Raw genomic sequence first — 11309 nt, 5'->3', positions numbered from 1 at the left:
CTTCCATCATCTCCATACTTGCTGGGAGATTGAGTAATTGGTCTCTGGATGTGCGTGTGCTGCTTCCCAAAATATCTCTTTAAAAAGACGTGAGAAGGATGCGGAGCCAGTCGGTAGGATGGTGGAGGGCGGACTGTGTCCTCAGAGGGCAGCGGGTTCCCAAAGTCAGGACTGAAGCGGAGTGGGGGGAGGGGAGGACCCACGTTGGGGATAGAAATGGGGAGCTGTTTACAGGTTTCCCAGATTCTTTCCTATCATCAGCTTTCTTATTTAGGACTGATCTCCTAAGCGGAATCTGGAAATTGGTAGAGACAGCTAAAATCTGGAGAGTAATGTGGTTTGCTTTTCATTCTTACTATTGACACAGCAAGGCTAGGAGAAAGATTTTATTTTGTAGATACTTAAAATATAAATGAACAACCTTTATAGTGCTTGATTATAGTTGTTGAACCTCGTTTGTGGGGCAGGGGGCGGGGGGTGGGGAGTAAGAAATAGGCATGCTGTGGACACACACCCATGCACACATGCACACGGGCCACTGTGATGAAAATGCTTGCTTCACCTGCAGGGAGCCAAAGAAATAGAACATTAGGCCCACGGCTGAGGGTCTCTGGAGGTTAGGAAACCCAGTGATGAGATTTAGCACTGCTCCTAACAGCTACATGACCGTCTGTGACCCTTCTGTGCCTCAGTTTCCTTATCTGTAACCCGACAGGGTTGAGCTAGTCCATCCCCAAAGTACACTCCAAACCTCCACCTTTATTGGCGTCTACATCTAGTCCCACCTTCTCCCCAGAGCCAGGGGACAATGTCATATCATTTCTTTGTGGAGGTTTTCAATTCTTTCCTATTAATTATCTGATTGATTTCTGCATTTTTTATTTTTTCCAATATCGATTCAAATTACTTGTTGCTGGAAGTCCTGAAGAGTAGATTTGCAAGTGAAGTAACTTACTTTTAAATTTTATTATTTTCTGTTTTGTGACACTTTTCATACAATACATAATGTGTTCAAAAATCCACTTTTGATAGTATCACTTTTTTTTTTTAACCAAAGGCAGAGGATGGAAGGAGGCAGGGGGTTCAGGATATATTGACATTATATCCTGATCTTATAAATAAGAACTAAGAATCTGGGGAGTTTTCCTTAAACTCACTGGCTGTATGATTAAGTGTTCTAAAATTCTATCCAGAATTAGGAAACTCACTTTCTAGTTCTGACTCTATCTTCAGCTTCTGGAACCATGACCAGACCCTTCTCTGTAAAATGAGGAAAAAGCCCGTGCTCCAATCCTCATAGGAATGTTAGGAAACAAAATGCCATAATATATGTAAATGCACTTTGGAACGTAGAAAGGGTGCACAGAATGTTCTGCATTCTTTTCACTGTGTGCCTGGGAAATTTATTCATTTATTCAGCAGGCATTTTCTGAGATGCTGCTGCCACCAGGCCCTTGTTAGGTATTGATTCACATGGCATATACCCATGGTCAATGTCTTCCATCGTCTGTCCTGGCCCACAGTTCTGGGGAGAGGGACCCTCGATTACTACAGATAACTGAATTCTCAACAACTGCACCGTCTGAGTACTAGACCTTCCCCCAGGCTGAACCTCTGCCCAGTATGAAAAATGCTCTTAAATCACTCCCACGAGTGTCTGTCTTACTGTGTTCTCGAACACTCCCAGTGACACAAACCTCAGACACTTTATTTCCTGTGTTAATGAGTGCCAGTGCCTAATCATTGTACAAGCAGATGTTCCTCAGCAAAAACAAATAAAATTAAGCCTGTCTTTAGGTTAGCAAACACCTCCCACCCTGGGCTGAGCGGGCAATTAAGCAATGCTTTTCACCTTTTTTTCTCATCAGAGACGACAAAGCTCTCTGTCCCCTGGAACACCCAAGCCCCCTCATTTTCCTTGTTTTTGAAAGCATCCTGGAGGTTTTGGATGGACCTCGGATATAAGGGCTGTGAGGACCATTAGTTGTCTTGACATCACTGATAACTTATTTTATCAGTGGAGAGGAGGAGACAAACCTTACTTTTAATCTTTCTGATCCCATTAAAAGTTAATTCCTCCTTGTGCCAAGAATGAGATGAAGCCTGGAGGACAAGGGAGGGAAAATGGGACTTGTGGGCTGCACATTAGCTTTACCAGGCAGAGCTGGGTTCCTTCTTTTGTCCTGGGTATTTGGCAAACGTTCCAGAGGTTTCTGTAGGAGGATGGACATGGGAGGAAGAGCACAAGGAGGTTGTAAAGGGATGCCAAGTAATAATGAATAAGAGTTATTCTGTGTACTCTCAGGAGCTCTGAGCCCATGGGAGGCAGATGTTGTTTCAGCACCAAGAAGCGCTTGCTAAGGAAGCTTTGTAAAATGCAAAATGGTCTGGTGGTGGGGGGAGGCTGGGGGCGGGGGGGGGGGGTGGGGAGGAGGTCTTCAAATAAATTCCCTTTCACTAGGAATGGACTCCCTGGCAAGGGTGTCCACAGGATTGCCCTCTGTGGCCCCTCCAGCCCTGTGAATCTGTGATGCTATAGGAGCTCCAGGAGAACCATTCTGATCTATAATCAGCCCTCTACCCTAAAGCCAGAAAGGCCACTGATGGTCTCCAGAAAGTTTTGTCCCCAAACTAAGAAAGCACTGAGTAACTTTGCAAAGTGCTGTTTAAAGTCCACTCTAGAAAAGTCCCCAGGTCCAGCTGAATTGAACAAAAATAACTGTCATCCTAAAGATGCCACAATTCTTTTTATGCTTTTTCGTTTGGCCTCATTGCCTGATTTCCAGCAAGCATGGAAGGAGGTCCTCTCTGAGGGACCCTTAATCTCTTACTTCTGAAGATATGGATTCTATTTGAAAGGGAAATGGCTTAGCTGTCCAACTGAAAATAAAAGCCTAGCCATTTTTATTTTCACTCATGGTAGCCTTGCCTCTTCTGGAGGCTTGTCTGGGGTCCCCAAACTAAGTCAAGAAGGAAAATCACTCTCCTTTCACGTGGGAACATTTGAAGTCATTTACACGAATAGCTAACTTTATGGTTTCAAAACATGGATTAGCTCACCTGAAGCTGGAGAAAAAGCCCATATTAGATAGTTTATAAATAAGATAAATTATCATTTATATTTATATTTCAATAGTTCTAAGGCTTAGGAAGGTTAAAATGACTTGCCTAGGGTCACACCATCTATTTCTAAGCATCAGTCTACTGTAACTACCTGCCTAGATTCCTGACCTCTTATCTCAAGCTCCTTAACATTTGTTCATTCAGTCATTCATTCATTCCTCTGTTCACTCATTTGAAAATGATTGAGCACCACCTATGTGTCAAGAGTCATCCTAGACAGTGAACCAGAGACACTGAAATCTCTGCCTGTGTAAAATTTACATTCTAATTGTAGGAAATGGCCAACAAAAATTTTAATAAATAAAAATAATAATATTGTCACACAAACAAGGGTAAATGGCCAAATACTGCATATAACACACCTGCTGGAGTGTCATGATTTGGGGGAAGACTCTTGGGGACAGAAACGGTAGCTTGTAGCTGTGTTCCCAGTTGCCCATCACTCTCTGTGATTGCACACGGCAATCCTGTAGGACTGAATTTAGGCTCCTGAAGAGGGATCCTGACCCTGGGGCTGTGGGACTTTTAAGTTGCATGATTAAGAGGTACCGGCCCCTCCCCTGTAGTGATCTCGTGCTAGCGTTTAATAGCAATGTGGCAGAACTTGAACTCCAATGTATCCAGCCAGCTCGGTTTTCATGGTCACAGGCTGGGTGCAAGATTTGTGGTTGCTCTGCTTCTTATAGCAAGTTAGCTGCAGGATGTTCTTCATCAGAATCCATGGCTGGAGAACTACCATGTTCTTCTGCCATAATGGGGAGCTGGAGCCCCAATCTTTCCGTTGATCAGGACCGATTGATTGATTGATTGATTGCTTTCAATACTGGGCCATAATGGGTTTTCACGGAGCTTGGCAGAAAACTTATTTTCTGAGAGAACTTGTAGCTCACTACTTAACTCCTTGGAAACTGATGATTTGCTTTTTAAATCTATCTAGCACTCCATCTAGCATTCTTGAAAGTTCTAGGCCCTTTTCGGTCTGGCCCATTCTCTGCTAAGTCAAGGCCTAGGGCTAGCACCAGGTGTTTCTATTTGGATGGTTGAAATTCTGGGGCCGAGCCTTGTCATCCTCAAGAACAATAATTCTCTACCTTAGCTACACATTAGAAACATCCAGAGGATTTGCACACACACACACACACACACACACTCTCTCTCTCTCTCTCTCTCTCTCACAAGCCAGCCTATGTCTTGTCCAACACAGACGAATAGAAACACGGTGAGGCTTTGGCGTCTACATTTTTCAAAGTTCTCTAAGTGATTCTGATCCACAACAAGAACTGCTCTTGCCAGAAAACTAGGACTGTGTGAAGAGAATCCTCATCTAAATGCAGGAAGAAAGCGTTGAGATTTCCAGGGAAGATGGAAGACGGAACAAGCACACAAGGCTTCCATCTTGTTCACATACACATGCTTGGTGAAATATAACAAAATCTCCAGAAGCCAAAGGAAACTAAAAGCCAAATTAAGGCCTCGTGACTCATCTTGAGAGCAGACAGCCATCATACCTAGTGGATCGAGTGCGAGGGGTTGGTGGCCCTTGCGGGGAGGCTGCAGTGTGTCAGAGGACATCTGTCCTAGAGGCGAGGCTCTCAGCTCTGGCACCAGAGCCACTGGACTGTGATGGACAGTAAATGCGAAACCCTATCGTATTTCCTGGGTATCAATGAACCTTGAGATCCAAAGGATACCCTAGGAAGGGGAGTCACACCCAGTAATTGCTGAGATTGGTTTTGCCCCTGCAGGATGTGGACTTGAGTCAAATATGGCCTGATTTAAAGGAAATGAAGAAAGCGGCATTTCCCGCGCATAGGCTGGTATCTACAAATCCATACGTACCTGCTACAGGAGAAGAGGCTGTAGTTGTCCATAGGGAGGTTGTTATAGCATCTGTGTGACTTTAAAATCAGTGTATACAATGGGATGTGTATGTACCAATATAGCCTATACACAGAAGTGATTAGATATCATGACGTATCTAGTGAGACACGGATGTACTATAGATGACATACACAGTGCCCATGTGAGAAGTGACTTTAGTAGTTAATTGGTATTTAAAATAATGTTATCAATGTCACATGGTTTGCTAATCAGGATAAGGGACATAGATTTTTGTATGTATGTGAAGTGACTGATCCTGAAGATTGAATATTTATTAGAATTATTGTACAAGTGTCATCATTCCTGCACGAAGGAGGCAGAAGAATCCGGCAATGCCCAGCTCTCTAATGCCAGGAATGCAGCTCTCAGTGACCAGAGCTCCCTCCCTGTCACCTGAACAGAGGCCAGGCTGGTCCTGGCATCAGTACATCTTTGCATCTGTGACTTCCATGCAAGGTCAGGCAAGGGAAGTTTCTGGGCCTACATGGCAGGCTTGTAATAAATCATTGCTTGTTGGATGAATTTGGTCTGAACCTGGCAATCCTTGTGAAGCACCACCTGTAGATGGCAGGTGGGGTGGGATGTTTAGCTCTCATACAGCTCTAACCACGGGAGCCTAATGAAGATCCTGACTTTCGGGAAACACAGATTCGCAGAGAGAGAGTCTCACATCACTGAAAGCCTCAGAACCCGCTGCTAAGCAGCTGCTTCCACTGTAGGCTCCCCCTCCCCGAGGCTGATGAGTGGTGGGAAGAGGGAAAAGGAGTAATGGGTCTAGGAAAGCACCAAAGACCTTGCCAGATTTGGGGCCAAATTCTTACCTCATCCCTAGTGACCGAAATCCCTACACTCCAGGTTTAACTTCCTGGAAACTCTCTAGCCTCCTGGAACCTTGAATCTTGGCATTAGATCCCACTGATAAGCCCATTCCTACAGGGCTGGGATGTTGAATTGTTTTTACCAGTCTCTGAGGGGCCTGGAGCCCAGACTCTCAACACCATGCCACGTGGTGAGCCCAAACCCCAGCTGCAGGCTTCTGTGGGCCAGCCAGGTGCCTGCATTTCTGCCTATTGCCTGGAGTGGAAACCCCTGAGTTCCTCCCTTGTTTTCAGGATTCAATGACTACCTTTCTGGCAAGTAGTAAACACTACATTTGCTGGTCAATTTCTTTTGACCTAACTTTTTGGCAAGTTCCTTAACTCTCAGTGCCTCAGTTTTCTCATCTGTAAACTGCGGATAATAATAGTACCTACCTCCCAGTGTTGACGTAAGAGCTGGGTGAGTTAACATACTGTAGAGGTTTAAATGGCGGCCTTCAAAAAGATATGTCCACGTAGTAATCCCTGGAACCTGGGAACGTGACCTGATAAGGCAAAAGAGTGAGGGAGAGCTTTTCCTGGATTATCCCCGGTGGGCCTTAAATGCAACCACACGTATACTTCCAAGCCACACACACAGAGGAGAGGACACAGGAAGAAGAGGAGAAGGCAATGTGGTCGCCGAGGCAGAGATCGGAGTGATGCGGCCACAAGCCAAGGAACATCTAGAGCCCCCAGAGCCTGGAACAGGTAAAGAACAGATTCTCCCTGAGGGTCTCCAGAGGGAGTGCAGCCCCGCCGACACTTCACTTTCAGACCTCTGGCCTTCAGAACTGTGAGAGAACACATTTCTGTTGTTTTAAGCCACTCAGTGTGTGGTAATTTGTTACAGCAAGAACACAACATACATAACACCCTGGCATGCAGTAAGCATTTGTTCTATTAGTCAATTTGTTCTAAAGGTAAGGATGCCTGTTTGAATGAGGTTGTTAATCACAATACCTCAGAAGTGTTGTTCCTAGCCAAGCAATTAGGCATCCTCAAGAGTGAACTAAAAACGTGTATCTGAGGGAGAAAATGAGACAGGGTCTACAGAACAGCAGGCAGGGCTCTGGAAAACTTGACTTCAGGTTTGGAATTTAACTGATTACTGATTATAAACATACAAATAATAAGAATATAAAAACGTTGTCTGGTAGAGGTGTAGATCTTTAATAATCCAAATAATCCACTGGCCAAGGCATCAGTGGTTTAACTTTTGTTCTTTAATCCTGTTTCTTTGAGTGGGATACACACTTCAATCCCACAGCAACAATTACATGTTCGTACTTGGATTTTTAGACGAGTTGTTTTCCCCCCTTACACAGCTTTGAATTCCCCAAGTCTCTGCTGAGTTTAACTGGGTTGTATTTTTTTGCGGTACGCGGGCCTCTCACTGTTGTGGCCTCTCCCGTTGCGGAGCACAGGCTCCGGACGCGCAGGCTCAGCGGCCATGGCTCACGGGCCCAGCCGCTCCGCGGCATGTGGGATCTTCCCGGACCGGGACACGAACCCGTGTCCCCTGCATCGGCAGGCGGACTCTCAACCACTGCGCCACCAGGGAAGCCCTGGGTTGTATTTTTTTAACTCAAGGAAAATATACCTGAGCCAGTAAGAGGGGTTTTCACGGGCAAAGTTCCTGAGGAGTTGGATTTGAGGACAGTCTGCTGGCAAACTCTACATTCCTGAAGCCTCCATCAGGTATGCTGCCCAGAAGCCTTCTGTGCCTCTCAGAGGAGATGGAGGGGAAACGGTCATACAGTGGGAAACACGACTGTGACTCTGAGAAATACAAATGTGGGTGGGCTGCTCTGATGGCCAGGAAGAGACAGGCTGCCGGATCCCTGTGAAACCACCCTTCTTTTGTCCTCCTTCACCTTTTAGGAAACACTGGTTAACAGAGAGAACGAGAGGATGTGGCATTTTCTATTTGGCTACCTCTGCTCCTGGGTCATTATGATTCTCAAAGCTGCCCCAACCCTAGGCCACGATTCACAACATTTCTTTTATGGTAGGTTTCTTAGGTCTGATCTGTTAGAAATCCTGGTGATTCTGTCTGCTCACCCTGTGCTGTCTCACATGGTAGTCATGAGCCCCGTGTGGCTATTTAAATGTAAACTAATTGAAATTAAATCACATTTAAAATTCAGCTCTTAGTCTCACTGGCCGCAGGTTAAGTGCCTACTGGCCATATTGGACAGTGCAGATAAAACATTTCTATCATTGTAGAAAGTTCTACTGGGCAGTGATGTTCTAGTTATCCAAGATAGAAGGTGAAAACGTCAGGTTATGGAGGGCTCAGCCAGGGAACTTGTACTCTCGTTGCTTCAACTGCTGAACACGGCAGTCACCTGCAGTGACCTTACATACATACGTACAGACAGACAAAAGAGCACACCATGCCTTGTGAAAATTCTAGTAATCATCATGTCACTTTTAGTGTCTCTTTTAGAGGATGTTATTTATTTTAAGACATCATTTTTATTAGTACACTGTAGTACAAGAGACTTTCCATGTCAGGTTGAGAGAAGCTGGTCACATGATTTACAAACAAAACTTTTTTTTTTTTTTTAAACACTGATATTCTGGTGTCACTTTGAAATCAGCCAAGATGCAGTGGGTCTTAATAAAGCAATGGACCTCCAAACAGATTGCAAAACAAGAACCGGTAACTATCAGCACAGAGACGTCACATTAAAAGGAAAATAAAGCAAATGAAAAGGGAGTTTCAAATACCAGGTCACGATGAAAGGGGCGATATATCTTCAGAGAGGTATTGAAATGTGTGTGTGGATACGGCCCGGATATATACAAACATCTCTCCATGTACAGAAGCAAATGCAGAGACTGTCCACACCTCTAGGCAGATTTGTTAGTGATGGATAATGATTAATGAACGCAGGGAGCAATATTTCACCATAATTTGGTCATTTATCAGGGGATTATATATTCAAAATCCACATTTAATTCAAAGACCTTGTATTTAAACATTTCCAGTGTTTTTTTTTTTTTTACATTTTTAAAGCAATAGGAAGATATACAACTTGCAAAATGTAGGCCTTTACATTTCATTTTCTCCAAATTTTTTTTCCAGTTCAAACCTGTGGCAATTAGCAGCTTTAGTTATGCTTGCTCCAGCATGTTGGACATTCGGCCAACCTTCACTCAGGATCATTTTCATTAATGTACAGACCAAAGAAATAAAACAAACACAGACCTGGCCTAGAATGCATAGACTAAAAAAAATGACATCCCATGTTTTCCCATTGTGTCTCCTGAGACGTATGTTAAGATGGCAAAAGAGTTGCTTGGTTGCTCTTGTGAAATTCACAGTGTTTTGCCTGCAACACATATACATATATATATATATATATTTTTTGCTTCGCTTTGTGTCTGTGATGAATGGAGCAAAGAAATATATATATAAATAAATAAATACTTAAATAAAGGTAAAAGAAAAAAAAGGAAATAAATACAAAAATTAAGGATATTCGAGAACCTTTGACTTATAGCAGCAGTGATTCATTCCAGCCCTGACAAACGAGAAAATACCCCTTCATATGCTGTCATATTTTGCTACAAATCCCTTCCACCGCAAATTCTTTAGAATAGCATTTGCTGTCTCAACCTCGGAGTCTCAGCATCCCACCATTACGAATTGTGAGGAAACTGCTTTAACTGCTCACTTAGCCACCTGAGTAGGTGGGTCACCGGCCATCCCCCTACTGGGATTTTCTGTAGCAGTGATATAGGGCCAAACCGAAGCTCCACACTGGAAACAAAAGTCCTCAAATGGGAAAAAAAAGAAAAGAAAGAGCAAGGGAATTGAGACTATGTGTGTCTGCAGTCATTTATTTAATTAGATACACAATTTAAAGCTATTGGCATTATAGAAGGTCCAATTTACAAAAGGGTAAGTTTAAAAAAAAGAAGTCTATTCCTGACTTCTATCCCCTGACAACAGGGGATCCTGTTGTCATGGCTCTTTGCAAAGGCCAGCATTTTACACTGCTGCCTCTTGCATTCCGCTAGGATGTGGGAATTCCTAAGAGTCACTCGCCTCGCCGTGGAGTCTTGGATTCTCACCTTTGGCCTTCAAGACACTGGGCTCCCAACAGTCCAGTTCTCTTCTGGAATGCTTGGACTCTGAACACAAGTGTAAAGGGGTCACAGTGGGACAGGTGAGCGTAATACAAATAAATGTGCAAAAGGATTTAAAAAAAAATCAGTTTTCCTTTTCTGGACCTTTACATAAGGAGATATATTTCCGGCTGCATTTTCCTTTGCAGGGAGCCAGAGGAAGGACTCAACGTAGTGGGATGGTTTTGATTTAGTTGTTTTGTGATAATGTGTTTGGGAAGCACATTATCTTAAATATGTCTTCCACCCATGCAGTATTGCAGAGAGTCGAAAAGTGTGATGGGGTCCTACCCACATGGAGAAAGGAAGCATGAACAGCAACATGACTTTAAAAAAGTTTTGGTTATTTAGTAGATTTTAAGCAAATTATTCATACTGCACCCTACTTATAATTATCTCTATTACTGTGTGCCTATAAATTTATACATAAGCTCACAAACACACTATGCATGTGTGTTTGTCTATGTATAAATCTAGTATTTATAACACACATATAAATACATGGAAATACCACAGGGAGCGCCGATGTGAACATATAATATGAATTCTGATATAGTCTTTTATAGCATAGTTCAAAATGTCTTCTAAATAAGCCTGATTATGACACTGGTTCATTGTACAAGGATTTCGCTGAAGCTATGAGCATGATTATATGTCATGAGATCTCAGCTGCTTGCATCTCACATATTTCATTTTGCTCTTCTAACTTCATATCCTGCTTCATGAATTGGTTAGCGTGCTTTCTCTCCTGGACTGCTTGTGTATATATTAAGGTCTCTAGTGGACCAAATCATGAACATCAGAGTCAGAGTACCTAGATTAAGTCCCAGAGGTGCCTGGAGAGTACTAGCATGCCATTTAACTTCTCCAACTCTCAATTTCCTCACCGTTAAAAAGTGGGAATAATTTGCCAACATATGTGAAAAGTGTTTGGGAAACTATTAAACAATGTATAAATGGAAGCAACTGTCAGGATGAGTTCAGGCTAGAGAATTAGGTTTGTCACCACTCCTGTCGTAGTATTTAATGAATTTGATGGCAGGCCCTATTCTGTGATCTTTACACTGCAGAATGAGGATGCCCTTTTTCTAAATATTACAAGAGCATGAGAAGAGGGGATTGTGGAGGAACAGGGATGGAGACTTGAAGATAGTCTGTGGTTCCTTCGGTCACTTTAAAAGCAATCTGGGATTCTTTCAATGCGAGACGTCTCTGTCATCAGTACATACTCTTGAGACAACAGAGGGAAAAAATGAATAATAATCAGCAATATAAATAACTATAAAACTTTGCACTTGCATAGAACCT

The sequence above is a fragment of the Grampus griseus genome, assembly GCF_964374135.1.
Source record: "Grampus griseus genome assembly, chromosome: 6".
Taxonomy (NCBI): domain Eukaryota; kingdom Metazoa; phylum Chordata; class Mammalia; order Artiodactyla; family Delphinidae; genus Grampus; species Grampus griseus.
The sequence above is the reverse complement of the archived record's forward strand: the minus strand, read 5'-3'. Positions refer to the sequence as shown.